Source organism: Ascaphus truei, chromosome 4 (genome assembly GCF_040206685.1).
Source record: "Ascaphus truei isolate aAscTru1 chromosome 4, aAscTru1.hap1, whole genome shotgun sequence".
NCBI lineage: Eukaryota > Metazoa > Chordata > Amphibia > Anura > Ascaphidae > Ascaphus > Ascaphus truei.
This window is the reverse complement of record NC_134486.1, coordinates 354,904,763-354,920,493: the sequence shown is the minus strand read 5'-3', so window position 1 is coordinate 354,920,493 and position 15,731 is coordinate 354,904,763. Positions and strand designations below refer to the sequence as shown.

Here is a 15,731-nt window from a genome sequence, read left to right as displayed (position 1 = left end):
ATACAAACCTGTTTGTATCTCGAAGCGCCGGTCTCCCTGTAGCGCATGTAAACGCGCACTATGCGCATATGCATTGGCGCCCTAGTGTTTGTTTTGGCGCGAGCTACGTAGCTTGCTCTGTGTACTGCACTATGGACGCAGCCTTACTCCAGTGATTGGGATACCATTTCGTTCAACCATGTTATGTAATGGAAGAAGTAAACACTTCCAGCGAGTAAGGCCGCGTCCATGCTTAGCGCGACCGCGCCTCAATGAGGACAGCCATAGAACACGCGCGCGCGCGGCCGATTTTGCTGTGCGACACGCGGACGGGTCACGTGAGCGGTTCAGCCAATGAGGGCAAACCGCTCACGGGCCTCCCCATCGTGTCTCCTCCAGATCCTGAGGCCTCGGATCGCCTCTGCAGCAGGAGCGTGCGATGCCATGCGCTCCGTCACGCGCCTACTGTATCCGAAGTGTAAGATTTGACAGGCTTCACATATTCCAGTGAGTGTTTGTGTGTGTATAAAGGTCAGCCTGGTCAAAGTTATTTAATTGTGGCCATGTCTCCCTCTTGGCTTCCCCTCGGCCCCCCTTACGTTTCGATCCGCTGCGGAAGGGGCGCAGGTGCACAAGGGTGTTGCGGTGGGGGCTGGAGAGGCGAGACGGTCGCCGGGAGCTTTGCGGCGCACCCGGCTAGCGGGGGTCGCCATCTTGAATTGCGCACACATGCGCAGTGCCACTCCACAGTCTGGCGGTCATACTTGCGCATGCGCAGTGCAACAGCGCAAGCTGCGGCCAATTGAGAGAGGGCTCCGCAGAAACTACAGCCGCCAGACTGAACAGGGGCAAGAGATCACATGGCACGAACCAGCCAATAAGGCTGTAGCATTCCCCTGCTTCTAGAATGGATACATTTGGCGCGCTGCAGACCACGCCAGTCGTAGCATGGACAGGAGAAGGGTAGAGTGTGCGTGTGCAGGGTGTCAGTGACCCTTGCGCTAGGCCAGAGACCCACTTAGGCCCGAGCTGGGCCCGACACCTTTGAGCTTGTGGTTGCTGCAGGGACAGGCCCATAGATAGGGACAGTGCCTGTAGAACCAGCGTGAGGGACACAGACAGGACGCTATCATGGGGTCAGTTATGCCATACCTCCTTCTCCCAGGCAACGTCTTGCGACACGTTATTTTCTGATCTAAGCAGAAGCACTGTATCACAATTTCTTATCCTGCAGAGAAACGGCCTCACACCCTCTGTGTTAGGGGTATCGTGAGGATGTTATTAAGAAAGGTCACTCAGAGTTGTATAAGATAAGACTCATGTTTATTGAGATACAACATGATAATAAGAAACAATAAGCAAAATTGTTAATAATCCAATACTTTTATTAATCTTTCTATGCAGAGATTATTTACTGGGTATGCTGTCATACTCACAAACCAACTAGGTATTACGATATGTCATGCCAGTCTCGATAGGTCTCGTCTGCTGCTCAGCGTCTCCCCTGCTGAAATCCCTCTCCTGGCTTCCGATTAAATCGCGTATCTCACACTCAATTCTACTGCTCACTTTTAAAGCTTTACATTCTTCTACCCCTCATTACATCTCAGCCCTAATTTCTCGCTATGCACCATCACGACTCTTGCGTTCTTCTCAAGGATGTCTTCTTTCTACCCCCTTTGTATCTAAAGCTCTCTCCCGCCTTAAACCTTTCGCACTTTCTGCCCCACACCTCTGGAATGCCCTTCCCCTCAATACCCGACTAGCCCCCTCGCTATCCACCTTTAAGACCCACCTTAAGACACATCTGCTTAAAGAAGCATATGAGTAGCACTGGATAATCATGGACACATGACACAAAGCTTGGCCCCCTGCAGACGCACTTACTAGTATTCCCTCCTACTGTCTCTGTACGTTCTCCCTACCTACCAATTAGATTGTAAGCTCCTCGGAGCAGGGACTCCTTCCTTAATGTTACTTTTACAGTATGTCTGAAGCACTTATTCCCATGATCTGTTATTTATATTTGTTATTTATATGACATGTATTACTACTGTGAAGCACTATGTACATTTTATGGCGCTATACAAATAAAGACATACATACATACATACATACTGTGGCTCGCCACCCGGTTCTGAAGTCTGGTTTAGCCTCACACAAACCTTTATTGCCCTTGTCATACGTCATGATTGTCTTCGTGAAAAACAAGGGAAATAACCCAAAAACTAGCAAAGTTTCCTAACTCATTTCTATCTGCGTAGCAAATTAACCACAAGATGTTTGTGGTCTTATATCCGTGCCGTTTATCGTAAGCTCATGCATTGAAAAGGCGTGAACACCTGCTCTGCTAAGATTTCTTATCTCATCAGCAAAATTCTGTTTGCAAACTTCAGATATCTTATGTACTTATCCCAAAGCAACAAACTAGTGAATATGCGACAGTATGCCCAAAGCTGTACTTAAGTCATATGTATGCTATGAACCTGTGCTACCTGTAATCCATAACAACGCAGCTGCATCCTGACATCAAGTGGTCTGGCACCAGACCATCTACTACTACCAGGGACTCTCTTCAGTGTGGGAATCTCCAGCTGGATACCACCCAACGGGGAGGCGGACTTGTCACTGATCACAACCGTCGCTGGATCAGTGGATCCTATCTTCGGCTGTGGCATTACCGGGTGTGGGATCACCCGGCAGGTTCCTCATCTCACCAAGTGCACAAACTATACACCTTCAGTTTTAGTGGGGCAGTGCTGTCTCACACTTTGGGGTGGGTTGACTCTGTGGACACCAGGGTGGTTGGGTGCCCAGGGGCACCTCTGTACTTTGGGGGTAAACCCCACCGGGGTGTGGACACGGTGTTGGGGGGCACTGCCTTGCGAGGCCTGAGTGGTTCTGTATTGCTATTATCACTATTATTCACTTGTGCTCAGTAAACCAGTTATATCATACCAGTGTGTATTTCTTATTTTGTCCTGCCCGGGGTTATCCCACACTGTTAGGATCCCGCACAGGTTGAGGCGCTGTCAACCGACGGATCAGGTACACCCCAGGCTCCCAGCAGCGGAGGTTCAGGCCTCCTGTGAGCAGCAGGTAACGCACCACACACACCGTAGCCGCCATATCTCCAAGGGGGTGGGGGGAAAGTGCGCTACATAATAAAAAAATAAAATAGATTTTGCTCAGGATTGGAGAAAAGCTATTTACACTATTTTAGTGCAGAGTAAATGAGTACTTCATTATTAAGTGATACCTTTTTTCTTTGGTTTCACAATTGATATTATAAAACCAGCTTTCAAGAGTTCTCTTGCTCAGGTTAGCAATACTGATTTACAAAATATTCCATGAATTTAAGACAGATGTAAAAACCGAAGATCTTAATCTAAGGCAGATGAGGTAGAGAAGGAAATGGCAGTGCAGTGCAATAAATGGATGAAAGGGATAGTGACCAATGTGCAGAGCTTGTAGGACCATAAATTCATCAGCAGTGTGAAGCGGCTAGTCAGACTTTAGAAAGGTTTGCTAGAAAGCAGAACATGAGAAGCTTCCCAATTTAAAAATGGATAAAAAGTGAAACCGTTTAAAAAGTAGGAGTCCTGTGAGTCTGTAAATAAAAATAACAAAAATAGAAGCGCACCCTCTTCCCTCCCCCCCATCTTACTTGAACCACTGCTCCCAGGCCATGTTTTAATGCAGCGGTGCGCAAATTGGGGGGCGCGGCGGTTGCGGACGCCCCTGCGCTCATCCCTCGAGGCATTTAAATTAATGCCGGGGGATCGCGTTAGGCCTCTCCAACTTCACTTACCTTCTCTATGGCGACGTGTCGCCATGGCAAGGCGGTGTCAAATGACGCTGCAGGGCCATGTGACGGCACGTGACCCCGCGGTGTCATTTGACAACGGAGAGCCTGTAAGGGAGGGGCGGACGCAGGCAGGGGGGCGCAGCAGGGAAAAATTGTGCACCCCTTTTTTAATCAACCTATCACACATTCATATATAGGTACATACATGTGCAATTGGTATTTCATTGGTTATTCCTAAAATGTGGCCTGGATTCCGTTCCTTGAGATGTTTGAGAACTGACAAAATATGTACATCTGTTAACATGCTGACTTATTTCCTATAATGGGGGGTGACAACAGGGTGCCCCCAGGAACATGTGCTAATACATGTTTTCAGTGTGTGAGCCCCATCCCCTATAGCAGGGGGGCGCAAACTTTTTTCCCTGCGCCCCCCTGACGGCTGTCCCCTCGCTCCCGCGCCCCCCCCAACCCCAACTTACCCGCGCTCCGGCGTAATGACGTCACGTTGCCATAGCAACGTGACGTCACATGACCTCGCAGCGTCATTTTGACGCCGCGTTGCCATGGCGACGCCGGGAGGAAGCCGCCGGAGCCACGGGTAAGTATGGTTTACAGAGGCCCTGCAGCTCCCCCGGCACTTAATTTAAGTGCCTTCGGGAAGCGTGCGGGGCCTCTGTAAACCCCGCGCCCCCCGTCGGCAGTCTCGCGCCCCCCCTGGGGGTCGCGCCCCACAGATTGCGCACCGCTGCCCTATAGAATATGCTGTAAAGCAGGCTTCCCCTTCCTTATGAAGATTGGTAGCTGATTATGGGCGTAGGTGCTCAGTCATACCTTATTCCACCTCAGGGTAGATGTAGTGAATCCGGGCCGGCTTGTATGAGGAGTAGTACCATAAAGAGGGCGCCAGGATCTTTTTAGTATATATTAGAACAGTAGGTCACTTCTTCAGCATACCCAATGCATTGTGAACAGGACAGGTTTTCAGCACACACAGGGCGACACCTTCCCTTCCCTCCCACCATGAGACAGGTAATGGCGCACCTCATTAAAGAGCCTCTTGCCCTGCCAGGATACAGATCCAAACTTAACTGGAAATCACCTGCAGTCCACCCAGGTCTCTGCCTAGTCCCACTACCTGCTACTGTGGTGTAGGACAGGAGTGTGCAAACTGCAGGGTCATGTGACATCACGTGACCTTGCAACGTCATTTGACGCCGCGATACCATGGCGATATGGTGTCAAGTGACGCCGCGGGTCATGTGATGTCACATCACCCCCGCGGCGTCATTTTACATCGTGTTGCCATGGCGACGCATCGCACCAGCCGTCTTAATCAAGGTAAGGGAAGGTGCAGAGGCCTCACACGATTTAATTTAAATGCCTTGGAGAAGAGCGTGGGGCCTCTGCAACCGCAGCGCCCCCCTAGAAAAATCTTGCACACCCCTGGTGTAGGATACGACCAGCGTATAACTGTAGGGATGTTCTTAGCTGAATACCGGCCTCTCCTTATGAGAGCCTGTCTGTCCAGTTACCTATTCATAGGCTGAGGCTATACTAGGCGTGCGTGATGTCACGTGCACCTGCCGCAGTGGCAATTTGTGGCCTAGGTGGAGGCGCAACAGGGAGACGTGCCCGTGACGTCACGTGAGCGGTGTAACCTCATAGTACACTCTTATAGCCCCACCCCCTCCCAACACTGCTCACAATTTGTCCCAATATCCGAAGAGGAGATTACACAAGCGCTCCTCAAATTAAAACTAAGCAGCCAATGTGGACCTGATTTACTGCAATCTAAGTTCCTAAGACTTGGTTGCCAGAGCCATTGCCAAACCAATTGCTTCCATATTCAACTCTATCCTGTCTGCAGGCCATATCCCTAAGACCTGGAAAACTGCCAGAGTTGTCCCAATCTTCAAAAGTGGGGACAAAAACACTGTCTCAAACTACTCCCAATACTATTCAAAGTCTCTCTTCTCCTAATACTATCCAAAGTCATGGAAAAATGTGTTCATTCCCAATTAAGCGATTACTATACCTAGACAAATTTCCCTAGCCAATTCCAATCTGGCTTTCATCCCAAACACTCCGCCGTAACTACCCTGCTAAAAGTTTGCAATGAAATACAGTGTGGAATGGAACTGGGACAACTCACTGGTGCAATATTCCTAGATTTTGCAAAGGCTTTTGATACTGTTGACCATGTTATCTTGCTTAACAAACTCCAGTGCTCTGGAATAGCGAAGCACGTTTTAAACTGGTTTCATTTCTACCTATCAGGTAGATCCCAACATGTGTCTATCTCGGGCTCTAACTCCAACCCCTTGGATATCATTTGTGGTATCCCGCAATGCTCTGTTCTGGGGCCCCTTTTCCTTTTCAGTGTTTATCATTGATCTTCCTACAGTTTGTAAGGGAGCTTCAATGCACATGTATGTACATGACACAATCTTATATGCACACAGCCCTAGCCTCTCTCACCTTGAACACATATTTCAATCTGACTTTTTGAGACATAAAAATTGGATTTCCCCAAACAAAATGTTTGTAAACACTGACAAGCCTGTAACAATGGTATTTGGGACCAAGACTAAATGTTTAAAGCTTCCAATGACTGATCTCCAGATCAGAACCAACGCTAATACCACCCAAAATGCTCAAAGAACTAGTTTGGTCATTACTTGAGTCTAGGCGCAAAGTTCATCTTTCCTGTCGCTTTCAATTACTTTCTGGGCAAGCTACCCGCCTATCTGAACAAGCTCCTCACACATACCACATGCAGCACTTATCTGAGATCTGACTTCAAAAGACTGTTCATGGTCCCAAGGTTCAGCAAAGTATCAGGCCGTTCCTCCTCTTACTGTGCACCCCAAAACTGGAACAGTCTACCGGAGGCTCTCACGGCCACAACCAGTTTAAGTTCTTTCAAAACTAAAGCTATCACACATTTTAATCTGGTCTGTAACTGTTACATACGCCTATAATATATATTATCTCTAACTGTGCATGCAATGTCTTGTATATAATGTATACCCTGTTCACTTATATAACTATGTATTTGTAACCATGTATTATTTGTCATCTTAACTCTGCCCAGGACATACTTGAAAATGAGAGGTAACTCTCAATATATTACATCCTGGTAAAACATCTTATAAATAAATAAATCTGACTGAAGCCACCTGTATAGCATTACATTGGCTAAAAATCACAAGATTCTATGGTTTCGTTGCTTTTTGGAATGCATTGAGAGGTAGTGTTATGCTCCGATTACTACAGCTGTGTCTTTGTTACAGCATTGTTCTATAAACTACAAACTGTTACTACATATACTTCTGCAAAACTGTTTAATTAGTCAAGAGATCCAAATAAGCCTAATTACTGTATCTTGACTGCAACCTTGTGATTCTTAGGCCTAGGACATAGTAAAATCGGCGTCGCTGAGGCGGGCTTAGCCGCGCTGAACAGATGCACAAAGCCCCTGCATCTGTAATCAGCGCGGCTGTAGTTTCTCCCTATGCATGCTTGCTGATGCGTGCGGAGGCTGAGAAAATCAGAAGAGACGGGCAGGTTTGAAATTTTGCTGCTTGGGGGAAGCGGAGGAGCGGTCACGTGACCGCTCCCATCCAATGGGGCTGCAGCCTTTTTTTTTTCCTTCTGTGTCGGTGTTTTGAGATAGCAGAGCTCAGCCACCAGACAGGCACAATGTTAATAAATAATTTATTCTCACAACATGACTTTTTTTTTTTTAATTTTTAAAATATTATATAATATACACACACACACACACACACACACACATACACACACACACACACACACACACACACACACACACACACACAGGTTCCCCAGTGACACACAAACACACAGACCACTTCAAAGTGACACACACACACACTGACAGCTACCAAGTGACACACACACACAGTGATACCCGTCTCCCAAGCGCGCTTGCTGTCTCCTCTGCCAGGACAGCAAAAAGCTCCTGGTAGAGCGAGCGGTAGCGAGCAGCAGCACAAAAGTGTTTATTATGTCCCAGGCCTTAGAAGTGAGTTGTTAGCCCCAAGCTATCTCATAATCAAAGGAAGCATGCGTTTTTGTGCGATATGTCATTCTGTTGGTGCGTATACATTCTGCATTATGAAGCATGTTCTGAATGGTAGAAATGCAAGACATTGTTCATATGCCCAACATTTCTTCGGTGGAAACATTGGCTCATTCATTTTTATGGGCAGGTTTTTTTTTGTTCCATAGGATATACTTTTCTTGTGTTTATTCTGTGTGTTTAGGTATTACTAAATGGATACATTCCTGGAAGAGCAAGGGCTGGAAGTTGAGCACAGGACAAGATGTTGTAAATAGGGAGGACTTTGAAAAGCTCGACAGGCTAACACAGGACATGGATATTAAATGGGTGAGTTTGTGTGCTGGAGACATCACCCGTATATCATTCTTTTACAGTCCAGGCTCCATCTACACTCCTCTGCAATCCATGTGTGCACTATGTCTGTTTACCTATTATGATTGCTGATAAAGCTGCATTTTCCCCACCCTGCGCCTTTTATTCGTTGTTATTGTGTTGGGTGTAGAGGACAGTGCTCACATAAAGATCCTCCCTTCCCCCAGTTCCCGAGATGTAGAATCAGAACAAAACAAAAAAAATACACAACAACCGCCCCCACCCCCACTCTGAATATATGGCCATCAGGGTGATGTTCTTTTTGGCTGCAAGATTAAGTATTCTGTGAAATACCTTATCTTGTAGTTAAGACCCCAAAATCAGTGAATTGTGCCTTTTTTTTTTGTTTTGTTTTTACACGCTGATCTCGCCTTTTATTTTGTGATGCTCCAGTAGTGCTGCACTGATGTGAAAACTCCCAAATCCTGCATTACAACTCTGACTCTCTTTCACTGCTGCATGTTTTCCTTCGGTATGATCCTCTAACTATATACCGACAAAAGGAGTGCACATTAAGGGATATATTTGTTAATGGGCTTATCACGGTTGGACTCTTGAGCCCACGTTTCATACAGGAAACACTACAAGCTGTATCTGCACATCCCATACAGGTTTCTAAAACGGCAGAGTGTTTAAATTGCTGATATTCCCATACAAATGAGCACATTGAAATGATAAAACCACTGACAAAATGGTAGAGCGGATGTTACATGGAGGAGTTTATCTCTGCCTCAGAGCTTCGAGCGGAAGAAAAGGAAAATGGCTAATATGATAACTTTTGTTGGTCCAATAAAAGTTGTGTAGTACGGTAGTTGTCAGATTATATATCATTTTATAGTCTGGAGGGATCAGGAATGCGTGAAGTCACAGACCCTCCAGACAACCTGGAGTCATGGGAAGAAGACTGAAGCATCCAGTTATTAAAACATATGCACACATCTAGCACGTACATACAGACTTATATATGTGAAACCCTATGTATGTATATATTAAGACACCTAAGAACACACACCATCTTCCTGTAGTGATACTGATACCAAAGTATACAGATACACACACAAAAGACACATCCGTAGAGGGGAGCGAGCACATAAGACGACGACCACAAGATACAGAAAGACCTGATTTACAATCTGTCTAGCCATAACTAAATCTGAGGGTTTGATCAAAATCTTAAAATGTAAGCATTTTTTTCAACAAAAATGTCACTACACAAAAATATAATCCTTTCAAGAAATTAAGTTCATTTGACCCTAATAACAAGAATCCTTCCATACCTTTACTAGAATGATTGACCATCAGGTTAGACAAAACCCCCGAAGAAGTTCTGTGTTACAGGAATGAAACGTGCGTCGGGGTGACGTCAGCGTGACGTCAGTAGCGCGACCAACATACAGTTGTTTGGTCTCTCTCCGATTTAGCACGGTGTTGGGTCTAAGCTACAGATAATTAAGATGTGGGCCATATGTGGATCCCATTAGCTAGAGCGAGGGCTATGGTAGTGTTACCTGTTTTGCAGCAATCACCAGCCAGCGTGTGCACATGCCCAGCACTCAGTGTCTCCATTAGGAGGAAGTTTGGTAATAGCTATACACAGTAGTGACTCCCAGGTATGGTAATTCCAAACTGCATGCAGTGATTATCTGGCATGCACAAGGAGTATTATCTCGGTTAACCCATACCTAGCACTCAGTGTTTCCATTTAGGAAGAAGCTTGGTAATAGCTATACACAGCAGTGACTCCCAGGTGCAGTAATCCCAAACTACATGTAGTGACTATTTAGCATGCACACGGAGTATTATCTCTGTTAACCTGTGTGTGGGTCTGATTATTGTAAGCCATACTCAATCAGTCAAAGTTTGAGTTTACCAAAGGGGAATGACACGCTGGCAGTAGCAGCTTATAAATGGTCTGCGGTTTGTGTGTATGGTATATATTGATTGCTTCTCCAATAAAGGATAGCTATAACCACATACAACCTCAGCAGCTGACTTAAAATTACACTACAGAGCGCCTGTACATTTGTACATCTCTAGCTTTTAGCCTTCATATATGTTTACAACTCAGGACATATGCGCCCTAGCAGATAGCAAGCATGTCTCTGCATAACACCAGGGGCTATTTCCACCAGACCCAATCATTGCATCACAGATACATAGTATCAATCATTTAAGCCTAGACAATTGATTGTATGTGGGTCTGAGTGTACACCCCAGATCATACAGTCACTGGATCGTTCAGTTTAGCGAAGCTAGATTTTCTGACTGTTATAAGTACTCTGATAACCTTTCAGGTTGGTCACTGTTACCTCAGAGTATTTACTTGAAGTAACACGTAGGAGTTACCAAGGTGTATTTATAGTCCTATGTATGGTTACATTTGAGGCATGTCTGACACTACACCGTGCTAACATTTCCATCTAAGTCCTAACTTTTGGTTAGAAGCCTATATATTCAAGCTTGTTACTAAGAGTTATTCTGCATAGTAGGCTTTGTATGGTGATTTACACCAAACAACATTTGGATTAGAGGGTAGCCTTCAAAGGTAGGCCACCAGAAGCGCTTCTTTTAGGTTTTAAATAGATGTGTTTGTGATTTACGTTTATTCTAATAAAAAAGTATTTATTTTGATTCAGTAGAGTAGTGTGCATCAATTAGGGCTTCTCTCTCTCCATTACCATTGTACATTTTCCGTCCTTGATAGCACCTCTCTAGTAAGTTAATTTACCTAGCTGAGCAAGGGACCCCCCCCCCCCCCCTCTCTTTCTAGACAATTCCTTCACCAGAAATCACATAAATCTTACAATATTCTCACTAAGGCCTTGACCCCGCTGCCTACTGCAGCGTCCACTGTGGCGGACGCTGCACGGACGAGAGCCCTCCCCTCAGTGGCGCCGGGCCTGCTGCGAGGGGGGGCCGCAGCGCTGGGGTGAGAGCTGCTCCTGCTCTCAATAGAATTGAGAGCAGGACTCGCGTCGAGCGATACGGCACGCCCCCCCCGGCGGATCAGCCAATGAGGGCGAACCTGCCGGGTGACCTCATGGCCGCGCTCCCGTCACTCCCCCGCCACGCCCCCCCCCCCCCCCGGTCTCTCTTCCTGCAGTGAGCTGCAGACCAGGGAATCGGCTGCACGCGCCGCCAATCCCGCGGGCGCGCGTTGCAGAGGAGATACCGGGGCCTTAGCCTTAGGCAGAATAGCAGGCATTGAAATCACTAAGATGATGTAAAGACTTGACCATTAGCTGAGAGAGGAGGCTTCATTGTGCTTCAGGACTTGGTAAACGTGAGAGGTTTTTTTTTTTAGTCTGCATACTGATACTTATGTTTTGGTGGATACTGACCCTACATTAAATTATCAAAAAGATATTGAAATTACTTTTGAATTTGGCACACACAAACTCCTGGATCTCTACCCAAACTATTTTACTCCACCGTTTCCAAAAATAAACCGCATTAATGTACCCTCTTCTTAAAATACATAAATCTGTGTCCAATTGCCTGGGCAGCTGATTATTTTACACTATAATCTCCATATGTCAATGAATTTCACAGTATTTAGATTTTTACTTCCAACCCTGCATACAGACACTACCTACTTGCATTAAGGATATGAATTTGTTTATTGGAAAAAAAGTGACGTATAATTTAAATATATTGGCAGTGAAATGACCTTCGCAACCCTGGATGTATTGTCTGTATACAAGTCGTCCCACGTGCTGAGGGAGTTGCAGTGAAACAGTTAATCAGTAACAATCCACTAGACACTGATGCACCTCCCGAATTATTTTGTACACCTTTTGAATGGATTCTGACATATCATTATTTTGTGCAAATTTCTGGTACTGCAATGGGCTCATGTTCCCCCGCATTTGCAAATGCCTATATCTACCTTTATTATTTTTTTTTTACCTCTAACCCCTTTGCCAAGGGACGTATATGTCATTGTATGGTCACTACATAGATGATACATAAATGAATATATTACAATTCGTGGAAAGCATTAACTCCTACAACTCCCAAAATGTGTGGTTTTACATTGCCCGGTGCCCATGTGGACCACTATATGTGGGAAAAACCATAAGAATGTTGTGTGAAAGAATCTCTTCATAGATCGGCTATTGGAGCGGCCATTACATTTTTTACTTCTGAACAACCTGTGGCCAACTACTTCACAGCACTTGGACATCAGTTATCCACCATACGCCGTTTATTGAACATCTAACTGCCACCCCTTTGTTGTGAAATCTGGCTAACCGATTGCTTACACTTGAAACACCGTAGATAATAACAGCGTTTACACACACGCCCTGTTTAACGCGTTCATTAGTATTTTTATTATTTGCTTCACATGCCATTGTTTTGATCTTACAGGTATGTGTGTTATTTCGTAGTTACTGGAATCGGAACATGCCACATAATAACTTTTGTCATTTATTTGTGTTTACTTATTTGCTATCACGGATGCTTTGGCTACACTCTGGAGGCTGTTGGTTTCAGCAATGCATTTTCTGGCGTGGTTTTGTAGCTGCAAGGGAGTTGTATTTGTTTATGTAAGGGTTTCACTGTACACCTTTTTGTATCTTGAGACAGATCTTGGAATATGACTGAACAATTGATGTGTTCAATAAATCCTTTTATTAATTCCAAGTACCTGGGAACACACACACAAACATGTGCTCCAAAATGGAGAAAGTGATAATGGCAAAATAGGTCAGGCCCTTGCAAGTCTTTAAAATGAAATAAGGTATTTTATTATTCGATCAATGTTTTGGTTCAAACATGAACCTTTCTCAAGACAATTGAGAAGAAGAGGGTGGGATTAGGGAGTGATCAACTATAAACCATACTAATTAACAAAATGAATAAGTCGATAATTGTGAAGTGGGTGCAAACTGTGAACTGAAAGTGAATCAGTAAAATGATGAGCACATGAGACAGTGTACTCAAGAAAATTCACTTACGTGCACACCACTGAAAATTAAAATGTAACTTTTAATGTTGTTACTTAAAACATATATTACCGATTTTTATAAGTGTAACAGTAGTTTAAACTGTGCACTAATATATCTCCTTACCGAGTGGAGTGTGGTGTGGTGATTGGTAGATATGGTTACTTTTAGTTACTATAGATATATTTACATACTAGCATTCCCTTATGGAAGTGTTTTGTGCTTACCATATACCTTTCCCCTTTTGGACATAGAGGGTTGTGTATGGAATCTGGTCACAATCAGTTGCACCTTATTATATTTACCAACCAATTGAGTTTGGCTCTTAGTACCGCTGCATTAATAGGTGCTTTAACGGAGTTTATATCTCTGATCTCTGTTGGGTATTTCCATCAGCGCTAATCTCAACCAAATATTCCCTACTACTTGACAAGTAGTATACTGTGTCTGAGTGTTTATTTAGTAGGGGATATAGCTATTCTGTTTAACACATTTTTTTAATTACTGTTACACTTATTACTTAAAACATATTACCGATTATAACATTAAAAGTTACATTTTAATTTTCAGTGGTGTGTATGTAAGTGAATTTTCTTTTGAGTACACTGTCTAGTGTGCTCATCATTTTACTTTCTCAAGACAAGTAGTGAGTGAGGTGTTATGTAATTACCCACTGAGTACGCCCACTCGGCGAAAAAGAAAGAAGTGCACAGGGTGCTGCTTTGCCGCATTGAATGTAATGGCTGTTGGCATCAGCCAACACTTTATAAAAGCGGGTCCTCACAGCGAGCTTATCTTTCCTTCTTAGCCCGTTGATAATGTATATGTCAGTGGGGGGACTCCATTTTGTCTGCTGTAAGCATTCTATACTAACACTGCCATTATGTTTTATGTTGTGGACTGACCTTTTACCCAATTAATGTTGGCAGAACTCCTGGACTACGTATGTTCAGACATAGTTTCGGAACGAAAAACAGGAAGTTTAGCCAAGTATGCATAGTCTAAATTTATGTCCTGTCTCAGCACTTCAAGCAAGAATTATGATTTCGCTTGCGGCTCGCAGCGAAGACTGAACTAACTGTAACTTTCCAGATAAGCATGTAATGTAAAGGGAAGTAAGCTTTACACGTACACACTTTCGCTTGGCTATAAAAGCCTGACTGTGACTATTAATAAACAGGAGAGGTTTTTGACAACGATCGTTGGTGTCCGACTCAATTACTTGCTCCTCCGAGCTGCTTGTATCTTTTGCAGACCAACAACTAAAGCAACTTGCTCTCCATTTTGTTTTGCTGTTTAGATGCACATCCCAGGACACGCTGGTTTCGCAGGAAATGAAGAAGCCGATAGACTAGCTAGAGAAGGAGCTGGGAAATTACCTTAAAACCAGTAACGTCTTCCCATGAACTTGGTCTTTTTGTGAACATAAAACCCGAATTAACATGCGGGTGTACTGTTACATGTAATGGTAAAAGACAGTAATAAATGGCTTTTTAGTTCTGTTTCTTCACCTTTTTTATATAAACGTGTACAGCAATCAGCTTGCTCTGTGTTTAAATGTCTGCAGTTACAGTATGTAACAGAACACATAAATGGCAGGTTAAGATTATAATTTGCTTTTATTTCTTATGACCCCAGGGCTTTGTTTACTGCAGCCACCACTGTACAGTAGCTTAGCACGTTGTGATACCGTGGGGAAGATAGGAGAATGGGGGAAGTGAGAGCACTGGAATTGTATTGCAGGGTATATTATTGCAGTCTGATTGCCATGCTCACTATACCAGAGTCCTATACACTCCTCTGTATACCGGAGACTGGCATGAGAAAGCAAGTACCACATTATATTTTGCTGTAGACTCATTCTGGTGTCACAGGGGTTTCCGAAGTGATCATGGACAGTGTTACAGCTATTGATTTTAGTCTCTAAAGTGCCTTTCATATTAAATTTAAGTTGTGACCGTTTGCAAGTGAAATAAACTCTCTAAATGTAAAAAATTAATCTGGAGATATTTTTTTTTATGTTTTGCTCTTGAAATTAATGAGTTAAAAATAAAATAAAAAGATATACAGTATTTTATAAACGGAGAAATGTACACAGGAAACTATTTTAAGACGACTTGTATAACTCTGTTCACTTAAAATGAATTGCAGCATTATTTTCTCAATAAGGTAAAAGCCCCCAAGTGACACTTGATGAAAGTAGCATGTATTTTTGATATACTGTGGCCCAGGGGCCACATGCAGCCATGGGGGGTGTGGAGGGAAAAAGGTGGGACTCTGACTGCAGACAGTGCAGAGAGACCATAGAGACATGGAAGAGGACAAGCCAAAGCGCCCCTAACTAGCGCCTCTCGCCTCTGGTGGGCTCTCAAGCAGCACAGGGTACAGTGAATATACATTCTGTCTGCTGAGAGCTCCATGTGGTGGTACTGGCGGTGGAGACTGTTCCAACCTTGCTCTTCAATCACCCAACTGCCCGCTTGTCACCATCCCCCCGCCCCAACTGCCCCATTTTCATGTCACCCCCTCTTCTCCC

The 15,731-nt window shown here is 44.4% G+C and overlaps 1 long non-coding RNA gene across 1 annotated transcript; it reads left to right on the top strand.

The window, feature by feature from the left end:
• The first annotated feature begins 5,913 nt into the window (after positions 1-5,913).
• LOC142493744 (uncharacterized) lies at positions 5,914-14,704 on the top strand. The gene is made up of 3 exons (XR_012801197.1): positions 5,914-7,037; positions 8,077-8,201; positions 14,496-14,704. It is a non-coding gene; the product is annotated as an uncharacterized LOC142493744 (long non-coding RNA).
• The last annotated feature ends 1,027 nt before the right edge of the window (positions 14,705-15,731 follow it).